The sequence below is a fragment of the Muntiacus reevesi genome, chromosome 1 (assembly GCF_963930625.1).
Source record: "Muntiacus reevesi chromosome 1, mMunRee1.1, whole genome shotgun sequence".
In the NCBI taxonomy this organism is placed as follows: domain Eukaryota; kingdom Metazoa; phylum Chordata; class Mammalia; order Artiodactyla; family Cervidae; genus Muntiacus; species Muntiacus reevesi.
The window spans coordinates 240,195,865-240,217,554 of record NC_089249.1 but is presented as its reverse complement, the minus strand read 5'-3'; the positions used below and the strand labels follow the sequence as shown (position 1 = coordinate 240,217,554).

At 43.0% G+C, this 21,690-nt stretch overlaps 1 protein-coding gene across 3 annotated transcripts in view; it reads left to right on the top strand.

Moving 5' to 3' along the window:
- The first annotated feature begins 6,770 nt into the window (after positions 1-6,770).
- SLC36A2 (solute carrier family 36 member 2) overlaps positions 6,771-21,690 on the top strand; it is a 77,004-nt gene continuing 62,084 nt past the window's right edge. For 2 of the 3 annotated variants that reach the window (XM_065936047.1, XM_065936066.1), the window contains exons 1-2: positions 6,771-6,876; positions 7,049-7,250. The gene's annotated coding sequence lies outside the window, so the exon portion shown is untranslated. The remainder of the gene's footprint in view (positions 6,877-7,048; positions 7,251-21,690) is intronic. The other variant, XM_065936056.1, reaches the window with a different exon arrangement.

Here is a 21,690-nt window from a genome sequence, read left to right as displayed (position 1 = left end):
ATAATATTCTGGACTTCCTTGGTGGTCCAGTGGTTAAAAACCATGTGCCAGTGCCGAGGAAAGAATCTTCCTGATCTGGGAAGATTCCACATGTCGTGAGGCAGCTAAGCCCATTCACCACAACTACTGATGCCTGCAGATCCTAGAGCCTGTGCTCCATAGAAGAGAAGCCACCCCAATGAGAAGACTACACACTGAAACTGGAGAGTAGCCCCCTTTTACCATAGTGAGAGAAAGCCTGCACACAGTAATTAAGACCCAGGACAACCAAAAACAAATAAATATTAAAAAAAGAATACTCAGAAAAACTATAAATTTTATATTTTAAAATTTTTAATTAAGTAAAAATTTGGAAATTTAAATACAGTTAGAGAAATCAAGAATCAAATCAAATAGTAAGAAAGTAAGGATGAGAAAATATGTTCATTTTCTTTTCAGTAAATATTTATAGAGTGGACTTTCCTGGTGGCTCAGCAGTAAAGAATATGCCTTCAGTGCAGTCTCAGGATTCGGTCTCTGGGTTGGGAAGATCCCCTGTAGAAAGAAATGGCAAGCCACTCCAGTATTCTTGCCAGGGAAATCCCATGGATGGAGGGGCCTGCTGGACTATAGTCCATTGGGGCCACAAAAGATTTGGACATAACTGAGCACATGCACACATACAGCTAAGTAAGATACATATCAAGTCAGCAGATATATCTGCTGTGGAAAGTGGAAGAGGGAGTCTAGAGGCAGAGGGAAGGGATTGCAACCTCTTTATTTTTATTTGTTTATTTTTGGCTGTGCCTCAAAGCATATGGGATGTTACTAAGTTTCGCTACCAGAGATTGTACCTGTGCCTTCTGCAGTGGAAGCTTGGAGTCTTAACTACTGGACCACCAAGGAAGTCCCTACAACCCTTTAAAATAGTCAAGAAAGGTCTCACTGAGAAGGCAAAATGTAAACAAAGACCTGAAGTAGGTGAAGAAACAGGCCATGTGGACTTTTAGGGAGAGCATTCTGGTCAGAAGGAATAGTATATGGCCCTGGGGTGGGAATGTGCCTTACCTGTTTGAAGAATGACAAGGAGGTTACTGTGGCTGGAGCAGAGAGAGTTAGTAGAGAAGTAGATTAAGTCAGAGCAACACCGAGGGTGGAAATTGTACAGTGCTCTGTGAGCCACTTTAAGGGATTTTTTTTTTTTATTGTGAATGAGATGGGAAGAGATTTGAGGAGTTTCAGCAGAGGAGTTCCATGATCTGACTTGGGTTTTAAAAGGATACTTTGTTGGGTTGATATTGGCAAAGACACAAAACAGCCAGATCTGTTGGGAGGCAGTTTGCAGTAAGTCAGAATAAGATTGTGATGACTTGACAAGAGTGACAGCGGTGAATGTGGTCAGTTTCTGAAAACATTTTTATAATAGGTTGGATATGTTGATGGACTGGAAGTGGAATATGAGACAGAGGAGACAAATATTTTGGTCTTAGCAACAGGAAAAAGAATTGCTTTTAACTAGATCAGAAAGACAATGGCAGGAATAGGTTTGAGTGGGGAGGAATTGGAGATTATTGTGTGTGAAGCCCCTATTAGCCATCCAAGGGAAAAGGTAGGCATTGGAATGATTGTGGAGAGGCGAGAGATCCAGCCTAGAGATAAAAATATCACCATTGTCAGCAAATTAATGGTAGTTAAGCAGAGGGACTAGATGAGATCATCAAGGAAGTGAGTGCAAATAAAGATGAGAGAAAACCCAAAAATCAAGTATGGGGAGGACAGAAAGATGATTATGAGTGAGCACAAGTGACCCCTAAGGCATGGTCATTGAGCTAGGAGGAAAACCAGGAGTGGTGTTGTCCTGGAAGCCAGCTGAAGAAAGTTGTTCTAGGAGGGGAAGGACTGCCTATGTCAAATGCTACTTCGCGGTCATGTAGAAAGAGGACTGAAAACAGACCATTGTATCTAGTTGAGAATAACCATTGATGGGGACTTCTCTAGTGGTTGAGAGTCCCACTGCCACTGTAGGGGACATGGGTTCTACCCCTGGTTCAGGAGGATCCCACATGCTGCGGGGCAACTAAGCCTGTGCACTGCAACTACTGGGCCAGCGCTCTAAGTCTGTGACCTGCAACTACTGAAGCCCGCATACCTAGAACCTGTGCACCCCAGTAAAGAGTAATCCCCACTCACCACAACTAGAGAAAGCCAATGCAAAATAAAAAAGACCCAGAACAGCCCCCTCCCCCCAAAAGAATAACCATTGATGGTGCTCAAAAGAGCAGATTTGATTGGGTTCTGGGAGTGAACCCAACTCTGTTTGGAGAGAGTTCTTGGCCAATATTATTTATCTGTATCCCAACTAAACACCACCACACCCAATGCCCCTGTACCCTAAATTATTTTGAAGCAAATTCAAGTTATATCCCTACAGGAAAAAATAAGGAGAATGGTGAGATTGTGTGTGTCTTATGAGTCCTGCTCAGTTTCGCCTTTCTCTCTCCATCTCTCCTTTCAGGACTCCTTGAGTCCCCAGTCCATTACCTTTGCACTCTGTGACAGATGGGGAAAGTGCCATTCACAGTCAATTACTTAAGGGAGATGGGATCCAAAGGTCAGTCCCCTGACCTTTAGATGGGACCAGCTCAGTGATGAAAGTTGTGCTCCAGCGGTCCTGGTGGGATCCGGCTGAAGCAAGTCTCCAGCTGAGACTGCCTCCTCCCTTAGCCTTGCCCTTTTTCTTCACTTCTGCTTCCCTCTCATCCCTTTTCCTGAGAATGCTGCTGCTGCTGCTGCTAAGTCGCTTCAGTCGTGTCCGACTCTGTGCGACCCCATAGACAGCAGCCCACCAGGTTCTGCCATCCATGGAATTCTCCAGGCAAAAACACTGGAGTGGGTTACCATTGCCTTCTCTCCTGAGAATACTCCTTCAGTAAATCACTTGCTCAAGAAACCCTATCTCAGCTTCGCATTCTAGATATAAGGCATCATCCCCATTTTACTGATGAGGAAAAGTAGACTTTATTTTTTAAATGGAGGAAAATTGTTTTACAATGTTGTATTGGTTTCTGCCGCACGACAACACAGATCAGCCACAATTATACATATATCACCTCTCTCTTGAGCCTCCTTCCCCTCCCTGCATCCAACCCCTCTAAGTCATCACAGGGCACCAGGCTGGGCTCCCTATGTTATATAGCAGCTTCTCATCAGCTATCTGCTTCACCCATGGTAGTGTATATATGTCGATGCTACTTACTCTGTTCACTCCACTCTTTCCTTCCCCCACTGTGTCCGCAAGTCCAAAAGTAGACTTTAGAAAGATTAAAAACAGTCTTGTTCACATGGCTAATCAGGGCTTAAGCCAGAACTCAAGCGACCACATACTTAATCATCTCACCACACCCACCACTCAGCAGCATCCAAAGTTAATGAAGCAGGAGAGCGGAGAATGTCATTGAAGGGCTGAGAACATGCGGGAGCCCAGCCTCCTGAGCAGGCTATTATGTCATAACTGTTGAGATACAGCCTCCCGACCTTCTGTAGCTCTGGGCAGGTGACATTACCTTTTGGGGCTTAACCTCCCTGAGCCTCTGCCTCCTCATGTATCAGCCAGAAAAGGGTCTGCTAGGCGTCAGAGCATTTGGCACACTGTAGATCAGCCCACCAACACATGAAGTGATTTTGATTTTTCTCACTGTCCTCCTCAGACTTGGTTAGCTTGAAGATAATATGCCTTCTTTGCCTCTTTGGGTTCTTCAGTCAGGAATTGGAGTTGTTCAGCCTCATGAGGATGGGAAAGGGCAGAGTGACTTACAGACACCTTAAAAGAAGAAGAATTCCTGTCCCCAGTGTCTCAGAGTGACCCCATGAAAGTGATGATATTGATAGTAAGATCTCAGATGCACTGGGTGCTTGCCATGTGCTTTACAACTGATTTACTCCCCACCTAAAATCTTATGAGATCATTATTTTTAATTACACTTAATAGGTCAAACTGAGGCAAGAAGACAGAAAAACTATGCCCAAAGTCACACAAGAATCTAAGTGTTGAAGCCAGGAGGCAAGCTCTGTGTGACTCCACAGCTGGTGTTCTTAAAAAATATCGTGGGTTGAAACCTGGTTGTTAATAAATGAAGTCCATACTCACACTTTGTGAAACGAGGGATCTTTTTGCTTTTTTCCTCTTTTATCAACATGTTTCTGCTCCTTCTGTTTTTTTCCTCTGGTTGTTTCTTTTCTTTCCACTTTGTTTTCTTTTTCTTCTTTTTTACACCCCTAGACATAAAGAGAATGAGGGATTCTTCCAGGGAGCCTCCTTTAACTCTAGATTATCAGAGCTGGAAAGCCCCCATTGGGTCAGTGAGCCCAACCTATCATTCTCAGTGGAGGCCTAGAGGTAAGGGGCAGAGTTCCCAGAGTCACACACATCACGTGTTTCTTGACTCTTGCTTCCAAGCCCTTGGTCCCACATCATGCCGAGGTTACCAAATAGCACAAGTAGAATGAGCATATTTGGTTAAGGAGAAAAAACACCTGGGGGTGCACAGCACAGTCTCTGTATACATATCTGGATTACATGAATTTAGGTTGGTGTGGTATAAAAGTGTTAAAAGTTCTACTTCATAGGCAGAATTTAGGGTACTTAGAATCCCACTAAAATTTAAAGTTTCACAGGGTATCCCGTAACAGCACAACTGATGTTCAAAAGAGTTAACTGTAAACTGTGCTGCACTTTGGCTGGGACACAGAAGTGCCTGCCCAGTTTTGTCAGAAGTCAGAGAAAAATGCCTTTGTTCACATGGAACTTCTGTGGGTGGATTGAGTTATTTATTAGCCATAGTGTAAGCATCTATTGTTAGTGTAATTTAAAATATTCTATAAGCCATAGAAGTATAATTTGAGAATTCATTCAGTGGCACAAGTGCCGAAAAGTTAACTTAAAAATTCTTAGTTTGTCACATGAAAAGATGCTCAACATCACTCATTATTAGAGAAATGCAAATCAAAACCACAATGAGGTACCATTACACGCCAGTCAGGATGGCTGCTATCCAAAAGTCTACAAGCAATAAATGCTGGAGAGGGTGTGGAGAAAAGGGAACCCTCTTACACTGTTGGTGGGAATGCAAACTAGTACAGCCACTATGGAGAACAGTGTGGAGATTTCTTAAAAAACTGGAAATAGAACTGCCATATGACCCAGCAATACCACTTCTGGGCATACACACTGAGGAAACCAGATCTGAAAGAGACACGTGCACCCCAATGTTCATCGCAGCACTGTTTATAATAGCCAGGACATGGAAGCAACCTAGATGCCCATCAGCAGATGAATGGATAAGGAAGCTGTGGTACATATACACCATGGAATATTACTCAGCCGTTAAAAAGAATTCATTTGAATCAGTTCTAATGAGATGGATGAAACTGGAGCCCATTATACAGAGTGAAGTAAGCCAGAAAGATAAAGAACATTACAGCATACTAACACATATATATGGGATTTAGAAAGATGGTAATGATAACCCTATATGCAAAACAGAAAAAGAGACACAGATGTACAGAACAGACTTTTGAACTCTGTGGGAGAAGGTGAGGGTGGGATGTTTCAAAAGAACAGCATGTATATTATCTATGGTGAAACAGATCACTAGCCCGGGTGAGATGCATGAGACGAGTGCTCGGGCCTGGTGCACTGGGAGGACCCAGAGGAGTCGGGTGGAGGGGGGGGTGGGAGGGGTGATCGGGATGGGGAATACGTATAACTCTATGGCTGATTCATGTTAATGTATGACAAAACCCACTGAAATGTTGTGAAGTAATTGGCCTCCAACTAATAAAATAAAAAGAAAAAAAAATTCTTAGTTTGGGGATGGAAATCAGAAATTGCTATAGAAATGAGAAATTAAAAACAGCCAAGCACATCAAGATGTAACATGCAGATGACAAAGGAGAGTGCATCCCATTTAGTAAATTAGCAACACGGTTGAAATGGAAAGCAGCCTTTAAAGCAAGGACCTCACTGTGGCAACAATCAGCAACTCAGATACTAGGAAAAGTGCTGGTGCTATATCAACACACTATAATGTGCCTCTGAGCCAGGCTCTTGTGACTTTTGATAATTAGAAACGGAGTAATGATGATAAATTTTATCACTAGTGTCTTTGTGATAAACGAAGTATGTTTAGAGGGGAAAAAATGTGTTACAAAGTTAAGAGATTTATGCATTCCGCAGACTCAGAGAAAAATTTTGCAGACTGTCCAAAAGCCCATCCAGAGAATCCAGTAGGACCACTCTGCCATCAATCCAACACTCTGATGTATGGGAGAATGCTCAAGGGATGGGGAATTCTGCAGGGACACAGAACCATAGGGCATATGTGAAAAAATGCCAATTGTCTGTCAACCTAAGCTAACCTGCAGGCAGGATCGCAATGACAGGAGCATTGTCAGTGCATGTGTATGAGAACCCGAGTACACTCCTTCGAATCAAATGCTGCTGTTATAGGAGCACATCCAAAGAACAGGCTTTAAAACATATTATATTGTTTTCATGGGGTGTGCATTGGTCACTGGGGTACCATAAATGGGTTATAAGGATACTGATATTGGCCCTTTTCCCCCAGGGGCAACCAGGTGACTGGAGCTTCTGAGACAGTTACCTATAGTCATGAGCAATTCTTTTATCCTGACAATGTATAAAATGTTAGCATTTTCCACATGTGTTATGGCATAAAAGAGATTGGGACCCAATGGGTAAGTTTTGTGTTTGTATGATTTTTTTGTTGTTGTTCAGGTGGAGATACTTTTGAGAATGAAAAGAGCTGTATTCATTTTTACACCAGAACACCAGGCATAGAGTGGGACTGTTCCAAGAAAACCAGGATGTATGGTGAAGTATGCAGAATGATGGTCCCCAAGATGTCTAGGTCCTAATTTCCACAGCCTGTGAATATGTTACCTTAGATGGCAAAAGAGACTTTGCAGATGGAAGTTAAAGCTCTTGATGAGAGGAGGTTATCCTAGATTGTCTCAGTTCGGCCTAATGTAATCACAAATGTTCTTATAGGAGGGAAGCAGGAAGGTCAGAGAATAGAGAAGATGTTACTCTACTGGCTTTGAAGATGGAGGAAGGGGTCACAGGCCAAGGGAGTACAGGTAGCCTTTAGAAACTGGAAAAGCAAGGAAACAGATTCTTCCTAGAGTCTTCAGAAAGAACACAGCCCTGCCAGCATCCTAATTTTAGGACTTCTGACCTCCAACACCACCAGGTAACAAATTGGTGTTGTCTTACACACAAAATGTATAATTTACTAAAGCAGCAATAGGAAACCAACACAAGTAACTATTTATAAGAAGTTTATCTTTATGCTTACATAATTTTTAAAAGTACAAAGATATGTTAAAAGGAAGTAAAATGAAATAATTATATTGAGAGGAGGGGTAGGGGAGGTTGACAGGTGTAAATTTTCGTCTAACATCATGTTGATTAGTTGCGAAATGTCACTGAAGTGTATTATAGAGAAGAAATGGAGAACTAAAGAACTAAAACAAACAAACAAAAACAATTAAAAAAAGAATTGCCCCAGGAAGAGGAATGGAGACAATCAGATAAGGAGACTCTAGCTTTTAATTAAAAATCTCTTGGTTAAAAAAAATTAATTAAAGATTTAACTATGGATATCTTTCTTAGAATATGAATATTAATTTTTAGAGTGTATGTTGGGGAGCCTCCAAGAGCTTACTGGTCTCAGGTTCTCCAAAACTCTAGCTTCCAGTCCACCTGAAAACAGCACACAGCTTCCATCTCACCCATACACACTCCCATACCTCTGACTCGGCCAAGAGCTTCCTTGATCTCAGTCTCAGCACAGGACAACACCAACTAGTAGGTCTTCCTGAAAAGAGGCAGGAAAAGGCCACACTGGATGAAGAATATTCCTAGGACTGGGCCCAAACTCTTAAGAGATCTGGAGCAAACCCACTAGGTCCCATCTGTAGAGTAGGTGGGCAGACCTTGGGATTACCTCACAATGGTAACAAAGAACCTGGGAGACCTTAGAAGAGAGAAGTGCCTCCTGGTTGCTACTGAAGAAAACACTGATGTAAGAGCCCAAAGGGAAGGGCTGAGGCTGACTCTGCCATGTCCTAGCAACTCCCTTTCATCCGGGCTTCAGTTTCTCACCAATGAAGTTAATAGGGGAGGAAATTCATCTCCCACATCTTGCAGCTCTGTGAGTCCTTCTTTTTCGTACTTCAGCAATACCCTTCCTCCAACAGTTACTGGATGGGCCCTCAGTCAGTCAGCCACAGAGTCATTATATATCACACTTTAGAGTTTCTTTGAGATGGTCTGCTACAACCCATTCATTCTTGTTTTTTTTTTGGGGGGGGGGCGGCGGCACCCCTTGTGGCTTTTGGGATCTTAAATCCCCAACCAGGGATTGAACCCATCTCCCTGCAGTGGAAGCACTGAGTCCTAACCACTGGATAACCAGGGAAGCCACCTCCCCCAATTCATTTTTTATATGGGAAACTGGACCTCAGAGAGACAAAGGTATTTGGTCAGGGTCATGCTTTATAAGAGGTATGAGAGTGTCTGGGTTCTCCTCTGAACCCTCACTTAGACCCTGGGGTTTTGTGGTCACTATTTGCCATGTGAAGGTATTGGATGGTACCTGTTTAATATGAAAATACATTGTGACTGTGTTTTTTAAAAAATACAATGTAAGATGCTATTATGGATAAAACAACCGTATAAAAAAGATGAGTAGCTATATTAGTTTCCTATTGTGTTAGTTGCTTAGTTGTGTCTGACTCTGCAAATTGCTGTCTAATAAATTACCATAAACTTTGTGGCTTAAAATGACTTACATTTATTGTCTCTCAGTTTCTGTGGGTCAGGAGTTCAGGCATGGCTTAACTGGGTTCTATGCTTATAGGGGCTCACTGGGTGCAACCAGGTGTTGGCTGAGCTCTAGTCTCATCTTGAGGCACAAATGGAAAATAATAGTTCTCCAAGCTCAGGTTTTTGGCACAATTAATTCCTTTGCTGTTGTAGGACTGAGGGATCCAGCTTCTTGCTGACCCTCAGCTCTTTGCTGACCCTCAGCTCCTAACCATGTGGGCTTCCTAACATGACCACTTACTTCTTTAAAGCCAGGTGGACTTTTTGTTTGTTTGTTGAATATCTCCTTTATTGCAGGTCTTAAATTTTATCTTGTGAAATATAGCATGTATAAAGAAAGGTTTATAAAATATATATGTCTAGTTTAAAGAATGATATTAGAATAAATACCTGTATGCCCACCACTCAAGAAATAAGCTGTTACCTTAGGAAAAAAGCCCACTAAACTTTGAAGTCTCTAGAGTTTGCCGGTAAAACAAAATCTCATATGACATGATGTAATCATGAAAGTGACATTACATCATCTTTGCCACATTCTGTTGGTTAGAAGCAGAGAAGGCAACGGCACCCCACTCCAGTGTTCTTGCCTGGAAAATCCCATGGATGGAGGAGCCTGGTAGGCTGCAGTCCATGAGGTAGCTAAGAGTCGGACATGACTGAGCGACTTCACTTTCAGTTTTCACTTTCATGCATTGGAGAAGGAAATGGCAACCCACTCCAGTGTTCTTGCCTGGAGAATCCCAGGGACGGGGGAGCCTGGTGGGCTGCCGTCTATGGGGTCGCACAGAGTTGGACACGACTGAAGCAACTTAGCAGCAGCATTGGTTAGAAGCACAGGTCCCACTTACACTCAAAAGGAGGAGATAAACGACAGTATGAATGCCATACATATCAAAACAGGCAGCATGTTAGAGTCTATCACCGCAGTGGTAAAAATTGTGTGTGTAGAAAGGACCGAAATTTCTACTCCTGTCAAGACAAGTGAGAAGAGGGCTAAGGTTTAGCCTTTGGATTTGGCAGTGGGAGGCACTGTTGCCATTGGCAAGAGCAGTTTCATTGAAGTAATAAGGATGAAGTCAGCTGAAGTAAATCCAACAGAATGGAAAGTGAGAAATCGGAGAGTGAGTAGAGATGACTCTTTTAAGGAGTTTGACTGTGGAAAGGAACAGAGAGATGAGAGGTGAAAGGTCCTGTGGTGTTTATATGTTCATGGGAATGACGCAATGGAAAATAAAGGTTTGATGATGCAAGAGAGAGGGAAGGATCTTTGCAGGAGGAAGGCTCTTGAGTAAGTGAAGGAAAGGGATGAGATCCAGTGCACAAGAAAAAGGGACTTAGGGCAGGATGAGGATGACTCAGCTATTCGCACAGCAGAAAAAGCCTAGTCTGTGTGTTCAGACACATGTCAGTGTGTAGGTTTAGTGGCTGGAGGTTAATAAGGAAGTTCTCTTATGATTGCTTCTGTTTTCTCGGTGAAATAACAACAATGTCATCAGCTGACAGTGAAAAGAGGGAAAGTAATGGAAGTTTGAATTCAGAAAATAACCTCTTAAAGAGTGGAAGAGCACCATAAATAAGACAAACAGGTTTGCCCCACAGTGCTAGGACTCACCTGAGTTTTCATTTTTGTTTTAATTGGAGGATAATTGGTTTACAATGTTGTGTTAGTTTCTGCTGTACAACAGTGTGAATTAGCCATATGTATACATGTAAACCCTCCCTCCTGAGCCTCCCTCCACCCCCTCCTTCCCACCTGTCTAGGTCATCACAGAGCTGGGGCTGGGCTCCCTGTGCTATATGGCAGCCTCCCACTAGTTATCTATTTTACACATGTAGTGTATATATGTCAATTCTATGCTCTCAATTTGTCCCACCCTATCCTTCCCCCACTGTGTCCACAAGTTTGTTCTCTATGTTTGTCTCTCTATTCCTGCCCTGCAAATAGGTTCATAAGTACAATTTTTCCTAGATTCCATTTGTTAATATCTGATGTTTGTTTTTCTCTTTTTGACTCACTCTGTGTGACAGACTCTAGGTTCACCCACATCACTACAAGTGACCCAGTTTAATTCCTTTTTATGACTGAGTAATATTCCGTTGTCTATATGTACCACCTGAGGTTTTCATAAGTTGAAAGTGTGACTGGTTGGCAAACCTGCCTTGTGCTCTCTGGCCACATTCAGTGGCTTGGGTGTGGTCTTAAAGCAGAGGCAAAGGTGCGCCGGGACCGTGCTGTGGCTTTGGAGGACGGCTGCAGAACAAGGAGAGGAACGAGGGGATGAGAGTGTGTAGCCGGGAGCCTGCTCGGTTGACCAGTCACCGGGTGAAAAAGGGACTGAAGCTATGTGGGGATGAAGAGCAGTGGCTGGGTCACAGACTAGCATTAGACTAGAGACCCTGATGTGGTCGAAGTCTGGTAGGGTCTACACACTAGTGGATGTGAAACACACCAGCAGGAGTTGGTGTGGCACCCAGAAAATAGGGTGCTTGAAACAGAGGTTTTGCAGGTCATACAGGAACACAACACTATAAATCAACTGTACTCCAGTAAAATTTAAAAAAAAAAAAAGAGTGGTACAGGTTTTGATAATGACAAGGTCTAGGGTGTGATGGTAGAAGGGAATGTGTGGGGTAGGGTGGAGAACAAGCTATTTGGAAGCAAAAGGGGGTCAAGGATTTAAGAGACTGGAGCATAGGTGACTGTTTTATATGGATAAACTTATCAAGAATGATCACAGCAAGGGACTTTCTTGGTGGTTCAGTGGCTAACACTCCACACTTCCATAGCAGGGGCCCCAGGTTTGATCCCTGGTCAAGGAACTAGATCCCACATGCTGCAAATAAGACCCAGCACAGCTGAATAAATAAATTAAAAAAAAAAAATGATCATAGGGAAATGGTGGAGGAAGAGAGATAGGGCAAGAGAGAGATAAAAACAGTGAGAGAGAGAGAGAGAAAAGGTGCTAGGTGGAAGAGGGGGGCGGGTCTGAGGGTTGTGCATGCCGAAGCAAGTAGAGGTGCCGTGGTCTGCTGGCCCATGTTCCCAAGGAGCCAACTGTCTTAGAGAGTAGGGAGGAAAGAAACAGGAACAAGGATCCTCCCTGGCTCCTGGCCACGTGATATGAGGAGAGGGGAGCCTCTCTCAGAGGCCTGCAGAGGAGCAGTGACCTTAGGGGGATGCTGAATTTAGTTAGAGCAAGGAGGTGAAAAGAACATTGCTGTGCAGGAGACTTAACCTCTTTTGGGGGGAAGCCTTCCTGTTTATTACAAACACTCAACCTTTAGAAATTTTCCTTCAGAGCACTTATCACAGTTGAAAATTTTTTTTACTTCCATATGGGAAAACCTGATTGATATTCATGACTTCCAACTGTCAGCCGAGTGTACGCTCCTCGGTTTTTGTCTTGTCACAACAAAGATTTGGAGTGACAGACATTAAAGCCCCCTCAGCGTGTTACAGCTCTCGGGTCTTGAACAGACCGTGTTATAGCTCTCGGGTCTCGAACGGACTGTGTTACAGCTCTTAGACAAATCAGTGTTGCAGCTCAGTGTTACAGCTGTATTTTATTTAGATAATAGCAGGAAAATCCATCTTTGAGGCATGAGGCCACGTCGATCCAAAGACACGAAGAAAAGAGTGCCCCATCGCACAGGAGAGAGAGAAGAGAGCTTTGGCTCCTCTTTTTATGTTTTTCTCTCCCTGGGCCTGTCCTATGTAAATTGGGCCAGCCAGGAGTGCTGTTTGTTTTACCTGAGGTTCTCACTCCTGTCCTTGGATCTTCTTTTGTTCTATTTTCGTGGGCTTTTCCCTCCCAGGTCTTTTAGCCACCGCCATTCTGGACTCCTTTTCCCTATTCTAACTACCTGACACAACTAAGCTCATGGAAAGCAGGTTCTGCATCCTGGTAGTGGTGGGTCCCTAGCACCCAGCTGAGGGGCCACCATAGGGGTACTACTCCATCAGTGTTTTGGGCCAGAAAGGAAAGAACAGACTTCCAAGAGTGTAGGAGATGTAACTAACTTCCCTTTCCCTCTGCAGTAGAGGAAGACACACCAAAAAGATGTGGGAACAGAAACTACCAGTTAACCCTCTCCTGCATACCTTTATCTCTGCTTGAATACCCTTACTGACAAAGAGCTTATTACTCCCCCAGAAGTCTTCTAAGGATGATGTTGGAGAGATCTGAGGGTTGTTTTGTTTTGTTTTGTTTTTAATTTTCTTAAAGTGAAGATTAGGTGGCACTATCAGTAAAGAACCTACCTGCCAATGCAGATAGATGTAAGAGACATGGCTTCTATCCCCAGGAAGATCCCCTGGAGGAGGGCACAGCAACCCACTCCAGTATTCTTGCCTGGAGAATCCCATGGATGGAGGAGCCTGACAGGCTGCAGTCCATAGGACTGCACAGAGTCAGGCGTAACTAGCTGAATTACAATGTTGTGTTAATAACTGACTCAGTTATATATATATGTGTGTGTGTGTGTGTGTATGTATATATATATATGTTTTCCTATTCTTTTCCATTATGGTTTATCACAGGGTATTGAATATGGTTCATTGAGCTGTACAGTAGGACCTTGTGGTTTATCCATTCTCTATATACCAGTTTACATCTGCTGATCCCAAGCTCCCAGTCCAACTTTCTCCCAACCCCACCCACACCTCTTGGCAACCACCAGTCTAGTTTCAGTGTTCTTGAGGGGTTTCTTAGATGCATGTGAAAGCTGCTGCATGGTACCGTCCACTTCTGTTGACCTTTTTCCCACCCGGGAGAGACAACCAAACTGGTTAAATAAACCATGATATGGCCTTTCGCAATAGTACACAGTTGGAAAAAGAATGCTGTATGAGCCATATCTCTTATGCACAGATAGGCACAGTCTTCTTTAAAAACATAAAGGTAGAAGTGGGCTTAATACTGTGTAAAGGTGTGTAGGTGTGTGTGTGTATCCTGTGGCACTCCTAAAAGAAACCTGCCCAAGTACAGCCACTCCCTTCCCTGGCTCTTTTGAACCTCAGTTTTCTCCTCTGTAGAAATGGGTATTGAAGGACTTCCCTGATGGTCCAGTGGTTAAGACTCCGCACTTCCACTGCAGTGGACATGGGTTTGATCCCTGGTTGTGAAACCATGCACCTCTGATTGGGACTTGAACCCACGATCTTTCAATTAGAGTCCCTCACCTGGTGTCTGAATTTGCTGAGGCTCAGGTTCTCTGTGTCTAAGCTCAGAAGGGATTCAGTGAGAGGCAAAGCGATAGATGAGAAGTAGATTTGTTAATATAGGATGCTTGTGAGGGATGCAGGCAGGCAGGTGACGGAGCTCTGCCCCAAGGGTTAAGCAGGCTACATTTTTATAATCAAAGTAAAGTGGGGAAGAGGGAAAAGACCTCCCTCTTCCTCATTCTTTAGTAGATATTAGGCTTACATCACCAGCTCCTCCTTCATATCAGATAGGAGAGTATTTGACCTTATGAGGTCAAACTGGGACTGTCATGGCACTTACTCAAATAGCAAAAAGATGATAACATATTACTAAAATGTGTTGAATCATCTCAGGTGTCTGTATAATGAGAGTCTCCAACTTTGGAATGCCACCTTTCCCTTAAACTCCTGTCCTTGGTTCTAAGGATCACTGTCTTGCTGACCACGGCCAGCAGAATGCAAGCCTCATTTTTTCTCTTTCACTTAATAACCTGGGATATATCTCTTGCTTTTATTCATGGCTTTATCGTTAAGCAAGCTTGCTTCATTCCACGACTTTCTGATGGGTTTCTTGAGTGATCATTAACTTACAGTGGTCCCCCAAATTTCCCTCAGTTTCCAACTCTACCTGTAATGCCCTACTGAGACCACTACAACTACCTGTGTAACTATCCCCTCTATCCCTATCCGTCAGGGAACTAAGATCCCTTATGCTGCATGGTGCAGCCAAGAAAGGGGGAGGAGGTTGACAGCCTGCTTATTGGAAAGTTTAAGTAGTGTATGCAGTTGTTTTGTAAATGTTAGCGTACTTGATGCTTAATAATAATACTTCTACTATTATTTTTAGCATAATTACTGATTAACAATTACTCTCATCCTGAGTCTCCCTAGGCCAGAGTCTTCATAGGAATCGACAAACCTCATGAAATTGTAGGTAAAATTTAATAATTACTGTTTGCTTTTTCTCTGAGAGGATCAATTCTTCATCTCATAGTAAAAGAAATTTGTGATTCAAAAAAAGAAGAAAAGTTATGGATTTTCTGAATAGCAATGGAGTGATAACCCCTGAATTTTCCCTTTAATTTAGAAGTCCATTTTATCTCCCCCGAAAAGCATTCATATCTCCAGAGTTTAGCCCCAAGAGCCTATCCTCTATCTTTCCATTTCCAGTGACGTTGAAATCTGCACACCCTCCATCCTCTGAAATTTGCCTTGCCCTTGGAGTTCTGTCTTGGCTCTCTGTGATGCTATAGAGGTGACTGGGAGAGTGTCCATGGTCAGACCCATTTCATGTCTAACATAAAGTGCTTTTATTTTATATTCTCTGTTCTCCTTTTGCAGGCAGCAGAGCTCAGAGGCTCTTCCTTCAGTGTGGTGGAGATGGAGGGCAGAGGAGTCTACCTTCTTTGAATACTGGTGTCACCACTGACCAGCTCTGTGGCATTGGTCAATTTCCCTAAACCTCAGCTACTCCATCTGTAAAATGGGTCTAATAGTAGAGAGCTGGTCTCTAGATTAAATGAGACCATAGCACTTAGCAAACACCCTCAATGGTTACTCTAATTACCCATATCTTAGGAAATGTTCAAAAGTTGCGCTGCCAGGAAATAATGCATAAAACCTTAAGAAATAAGAGACCCTTGAGAACTGCAAGCCCACTTCACACAAAGAGAAAATGAGCCTAGAGAGGGGAGGGGACTTGTTCCAGGTTGCACAGCAAATGAGAGGCAATGCCAAGGTAAAAACTGGGCTGGAGCTCCCAGAGCAGGGCTTGTTCCACTGCTTCACAAGCCCCATTTGCTACAGGTGATAATCCCTCATTGACTCATCATTACCATCCAGAATCCATACTTTACATTAGGGTTCTCTCTTGGGTTCTATGGATTTGAACACATGTATGACAAATCAGCTCAGTTCAGTTGCTCAGTCATGTCCAACTCTTTGCAACCCCATGGACTGTAGCACACCAGGCCTCCCTGTCCATCACCAACTCCCAGAGCTTGCTCAAACTCATGTCCATCGAGTCGATGATGTCATCCAACCATCTCATCCTCTGTTGTCCCCTTCTCCTCCTGCCTTCAATCTTTCCCAGCATCAGGGTCTTTTCAAATGAGTCAGTTCTTCCCATCAGGTGCCCAAAGTATTGGAGTTTCAGCTTCAGCATCAGTCCTTCCAATGAATATTCAGGACTGATTTCCTTTAGGATGGACTGGTTGGATCTCCTTGCAATCCAAGGGACTCTCAAGAATCTTTTCCAGCATTACAGTTCAAAAGCATCAATTCTTTGATGTTCAGCTTGCTTTATAGTCCCAACTCTCACATCCATACTTAACTATTGGAAAAGCCATAGCTTTGGCTAGATGAACCTTTGTTGGCAATGTCTCTACTTTTTAATATGCTGTCTAGGTTGGTCATAGCTTTTCTTCCAAGGAGCAAACATCTTTTAATTTTATGGCTGCAGTCACCATCTGCAGTGATTTTGGAACACAGGAAAATAAGTCTGTAACTGTTTCCATTGTTTCCCCATCTATTTGCCATAAAGTGATAGGACTGGATGCCATGATTTTCATTTTTTGATTGTTGAGTTTTAAGCCAGCTTTTTCACTCTCCCCTTTCACTTTCATCAAGAGGCTCTTCTGTTCCTCTTCACTTTCTGCCTTAAGTGTGGTGTCATCTGCATATCTGAGGTTATTGATATTTCTCTCTGCAATCGTGATTCCAGCTTATGCTTCATCCAGCCCAGCATTTCACATGATGTACTCTGCATATAAGTTAAATAAGCACGGTGACAATATACAGCCTTGATGTACTCCTTTCCCAATTCGGAACCAGTCTGTTCCATGTCCAGTTCTAACTGTTGCTTCCTAACCTGCCTACAGATTTCTAAGGAGGCAGGTCAGGTGGTCTGGTATTCCCAGCTCTTGAAGAATTTGCCACAGTTTGTTGTTATCCACACAGTCAAAGGCTTTGGTGTAGTCAATAAAGCAGAAGTAGATGTTTTTATGGAACTATCTTGCTTTTTCGATGATCCAATGGATGTTGACAATTTGATCTCTGGTTCCTCTGCCTTTTCTAAATCTAGCTTGAACATCTGGAAGTTCTCGGTTCATGTACCGTTGAAGCCTGGCTTGGAGAATTTTGAGCATTACTTTGGTAGTGTGTGAGATGAGTGCAATTGTGCTTTATGACAGATATCCACCATCATTTATCATGCAGAATAATTTCATTGCCTTAGAAATCCTCTGTGCTCTCTGAACTCTTCCTCCTCTCACCTGCTACTGATGTTTTTACTGTCTCCATAGTTTTGCCTTTTCCAAAATGTCATATAATTGAAATCATACAGTATGTAGCCTTTTCAGATGGCTTCTTTCACTTAGTTATATACATTTAATTTTCCCCCAGTGTCTTTTTATGGCTTGACAGCTCATCTTTTTCTTTTGCACTATCTGAATATACCACAGTGTATTTGTCCACCTACTGAAGGATATCTTGGTTGCTTCCAAGTTTTTGCCTTTATGAACAAAGCTGCTATAAACATTCATATATGAATGTTGCCCAAAGTTGCCCAAAGTTTTAAACTCATTTGAGAAAATACTAACAAATGCAGTTGTTGAATTGTATGGTAAGAATCCATTTAGTTTTGTGAGGAAACCACCAAACTGTCTTCCAAACTGACTGTTGCATACTATTGTGTATTCCCACCGGCAGTGTGAGTGCTTCTGTTGCTCCACATTGTCACTAGTATTTGATGTTGTCAGTGTTCATTTTGGCCTTTAAAATATACATGTAGTGAACACTGACACAAGTGTTGTGGTGAGAGGAGGCTTCTCTCTAGTTGTGCTATGCAGGTTTCTCATTGCAGTGGCTTCTCTTGCTGTGGGGCTCTAGGGTGCACAGGCTTCAATAGTTGTGGCACATGGGCTTAGTAGTTGAGGCTCCCAGACTCTAGAGTACATAACTGTGGTACATGGACTTAGTTGCTCCACAACTTGTAGGATCTTCCTGGATCAGGGATTGAACTCATGTCTTCTGTATTGACAGGCGAATTCTTTACCACTGAGCCACCAGAGAAGCCTGTCCATGGTTTTTTGTTTGTTTTTTGTGTGTTTTTTTATTTTTTATTTTTTTTTTTTGCCTGCATCAGGTCTTAGTTGCAGCACTAGGGTTGTTGCAACATGCAGGATCTTTTAGTGTAGCATGCGGAATCTAGTTCACTGGGTTTGATCAGGGATCAAACTCGGACCCCCTGCAATAGGAGCACGGGTCTGAGCCACTGGACCACCAGGGAAGTCCCATCTCCATGTTATTTTAATTTGCATTTCCCTGATGACATATGATATGAAGCATCTTTTCATATTTTTTTTGCTTTCTTTATATTTCCTTTGGTGGCTTCCCTGGTATCTCAGTCAGTAAAGAATCCGCCTCCAATGGAGACCGCCTACAATGCAGGAGACCTGGCTTTGATCCCTGGCTTGGGGAGATCCTCTGGAGAAAGAAATCTCAACCCACTCCATATTCTTGCCTGGGAAATCACATGGACAGAGGATCCTGGTGGGCTACAGTCCATGGGGTCGTAAAAGTAGGACATGACTTAGTGACTAAACCACCACCACCACCATACTTCCTTGATGAGAGATCTGTTCATGTCTTTTGCCTATTTTTTTAATTGGATTGTTCATTTTCCTACTGTTGAGTTTTAATGGAGATAATCATCCTTTTTCAGATATGTCATTTGCAAATATTTTCTCTTAGTCTGTGACTTGTCTTCACAAATCCATTTTTGTCCTGTTTTTCATCCCAACATACCTACTCAGCTCCTTTCCTTCTGTCCACATCCACATCTCCAGCTGGGTCCTGGCAGCCTGTAGATGGTAGTCTGTGGCCATACCCTACACGGGTATCCTAGTGAGCCATGCCCACCACTTCCACTGCTGGTGAGAGTCTTCGAGCCATCTCACGAACAAGACTCCCTTTGCGTTAGTTCTCCCGCCAGGTTTTGCCATGTCTCCTGCTACTACTCCTTATACGCATACCAGAACAAGGCCCTTCTATCGTGCTCCTTCAGCCAAGGGTATGTTCCATCACAAAGTTGGGGTCCTTTTTTCACTTTCAACATACGCAATTTTAAAAAATAATATTGAATATGTTTTTAAAACTACAGGATTTTTAAAAAACTATTTATATCTGTATATAAATTATTATAGATAATGTTTATAAACATATTTAAAATGTTTGGACTTAATTACACTACACTGTTAAAAATACGTACTTTGAGGAAAGAAGTGGGAAGGAGAATTAGATTGGGATGAGATGGGAAGGGAGTATAGATAGAGATTTTCCCTTTTTACATATATACTTCTGTACCATTCAATCATTTTATAACAAGCATTCATCACTGCTATATTTTTTTAACTAAATGGAAAAAAGTCACATGACTTCTCATTTCCTTGAACTTCTGATGTGCCTTTAGAAGTATGAACTCCTGCACTGCTGGTAAAAACCACTGTACCAAGGGGTAGTGTGTGTGATAATCTTCATCACTAGCACAAAGACTAGCAATTTGTGTGGTGTCTGGGAAGCTCAGGGTGTGATAGGAAAATCACTGTTGTGAAGCTGGGAGACCTGAGGTCAGTTCTTGAATCAGTCATGTGATCTGAGGTACTCTGCAAGCATCTTTACTCACCCTTATTAACTCTGTTAATTCTGGACCAGCCTAAACAGAAAGAGCCTAGGACCGAAGCATGCTGAGACCAAAATGTAGATGATGGAGGCCCTTCAGCTCCACTGACTGCAGCAGCCAGGGCCAAGAAACTAGAAGGTTCAGGTAAGCATAAAGGGAAGAGGGGCCAGGCTAAGGAGGCCCCAGGGCAGTTCAAGATGTTTCATTACCTAGAGTGGCATGTAGTAACTAAAAGTCAGGAGGATCCTGTGTATACTTCCTAAAAGATCAGTCAACTCACTGAGAAACCAGCATCTCATTCAGTTATCGGTTCATCCATCCACTTGCTGAACAAGTGTCAACTGAGTATTGACTATAGACCAGGCTTTCTAGGTGTTAGAGTGATAAGGTTAAATGAAGTAGGCATGATCCCTGTCTTGATGGAGTTTCATGACCTAGCAGTAGAGACAGAGTAAATAAGAAAAGAAGTAAATGTATAATTCTGAACTAAGATAAGAGTTACAGGGAGGGTGGGGAAAACCTGTCTAAGGACATGAAGTTTAAGTCAAGATCTGAAGAACAAGAGTCGTATGATGGAAGAGGTGTGGGAATAGTATCAATCAAAGGCCATGGAGTGAGAGGGGCTCAGAGTCCTCCAGAAGCTGGTGAGGCATGCTGAGTGAGGGGTAAGAGATACAGAAAGAGAGAAGGGAAAGGTAGGCAGGAACCAGTCATGTGCTAGAATGTTATTCTAGGAGTAGAGGAAGGCCCCATAAGGGTTGTAAGCAGAGAAAGGTCATAATATAATCAATAAATTTTAAAAGATCACTCAACTGCTGAATGGATCATTGATTGGAGGGCCAAGAGAAGAAAGAGTCATTCTGTGGGGGAAGGGATGACCAAGACCAAGCAGGGATTTCAGTGTCCAAGTCAAATCAGAATTTACAGGGATCAGAGCCTTCCTTCTCCAAGCAGGTGAGATTGGGCAACAGAGATGGGGTAGGGAGGCCAAGGCAGGCCCTTGGCTCCATAACTACCTGGACACAGAGGCTTTACCTGGGAACATACCTAAACACAGGTGAAAAGAACTTGCCAGGGCATTCCTACCTCTCCCTGAGCAGCAGGAGGTCTGAGGCTTCCCCAGGGCTTCCTACCTGTGGCTGTGAGCAGCAGGGGGACCCAGGCAAGACAGGTGAGGCAGAAGTTAATAACTCCAGCACAGTGGGTGGCCCCATATTCCCTGTTTTCATAGCAAATAAGCTTCTCCTCCCAACACTCAGGTACAATCATGTTTTTCCTCCTGTTTGTGGACCAGCTGGGTCCTTATGTATGTTCCTTACCTTTGTGCTAGATCTCTGTAAACAGATAGGCAAAGCCCTGGAGCAGAAATGCAAGGTGGCAGGAGTTATCCCACCATGAAAGTGAAAGTGTTAGTTACTCAGTCATGTCCGACTCCAGGATCCTTTGTCCTTGGAATTCTCCAGGCAAGAGTACTGGAGTGGGTTGCCATTCCCTTCTCCAGGGGATCTTCCTGACCCAGGGATCAAACCTGGGTCTCCTGCATTGGCAGGCAGATTCTTTGCCATCTGAGCCACCAGGGAAGCCCACCATGACCTTTGAGCAATTCTTTCCCAATCAACCAATTTGAATAAATTTCAAGTCAGTGAAAGCCTAAACTATGAGCCTTTGCTTTTGAAAGCCTAAAAAATTCAGTCCTTATCTCAAACCAGTACTACTTTAGAATCTTCAAGTTCACCGTATTGAACAGGATATATTCTAATCTGGTTCATAAGACCCTGGATAATGTGATCCCCACCTACCATCCAGCTCACCTGACCGCCACCTATCATACATCTTGTCTTTTGTATGTGTGCTATAGTCTAAAACATCTGGGTTCTCTAGTGCTCCCAGGTTAAAAAAAAAAAAAAAAACTGTTGCATG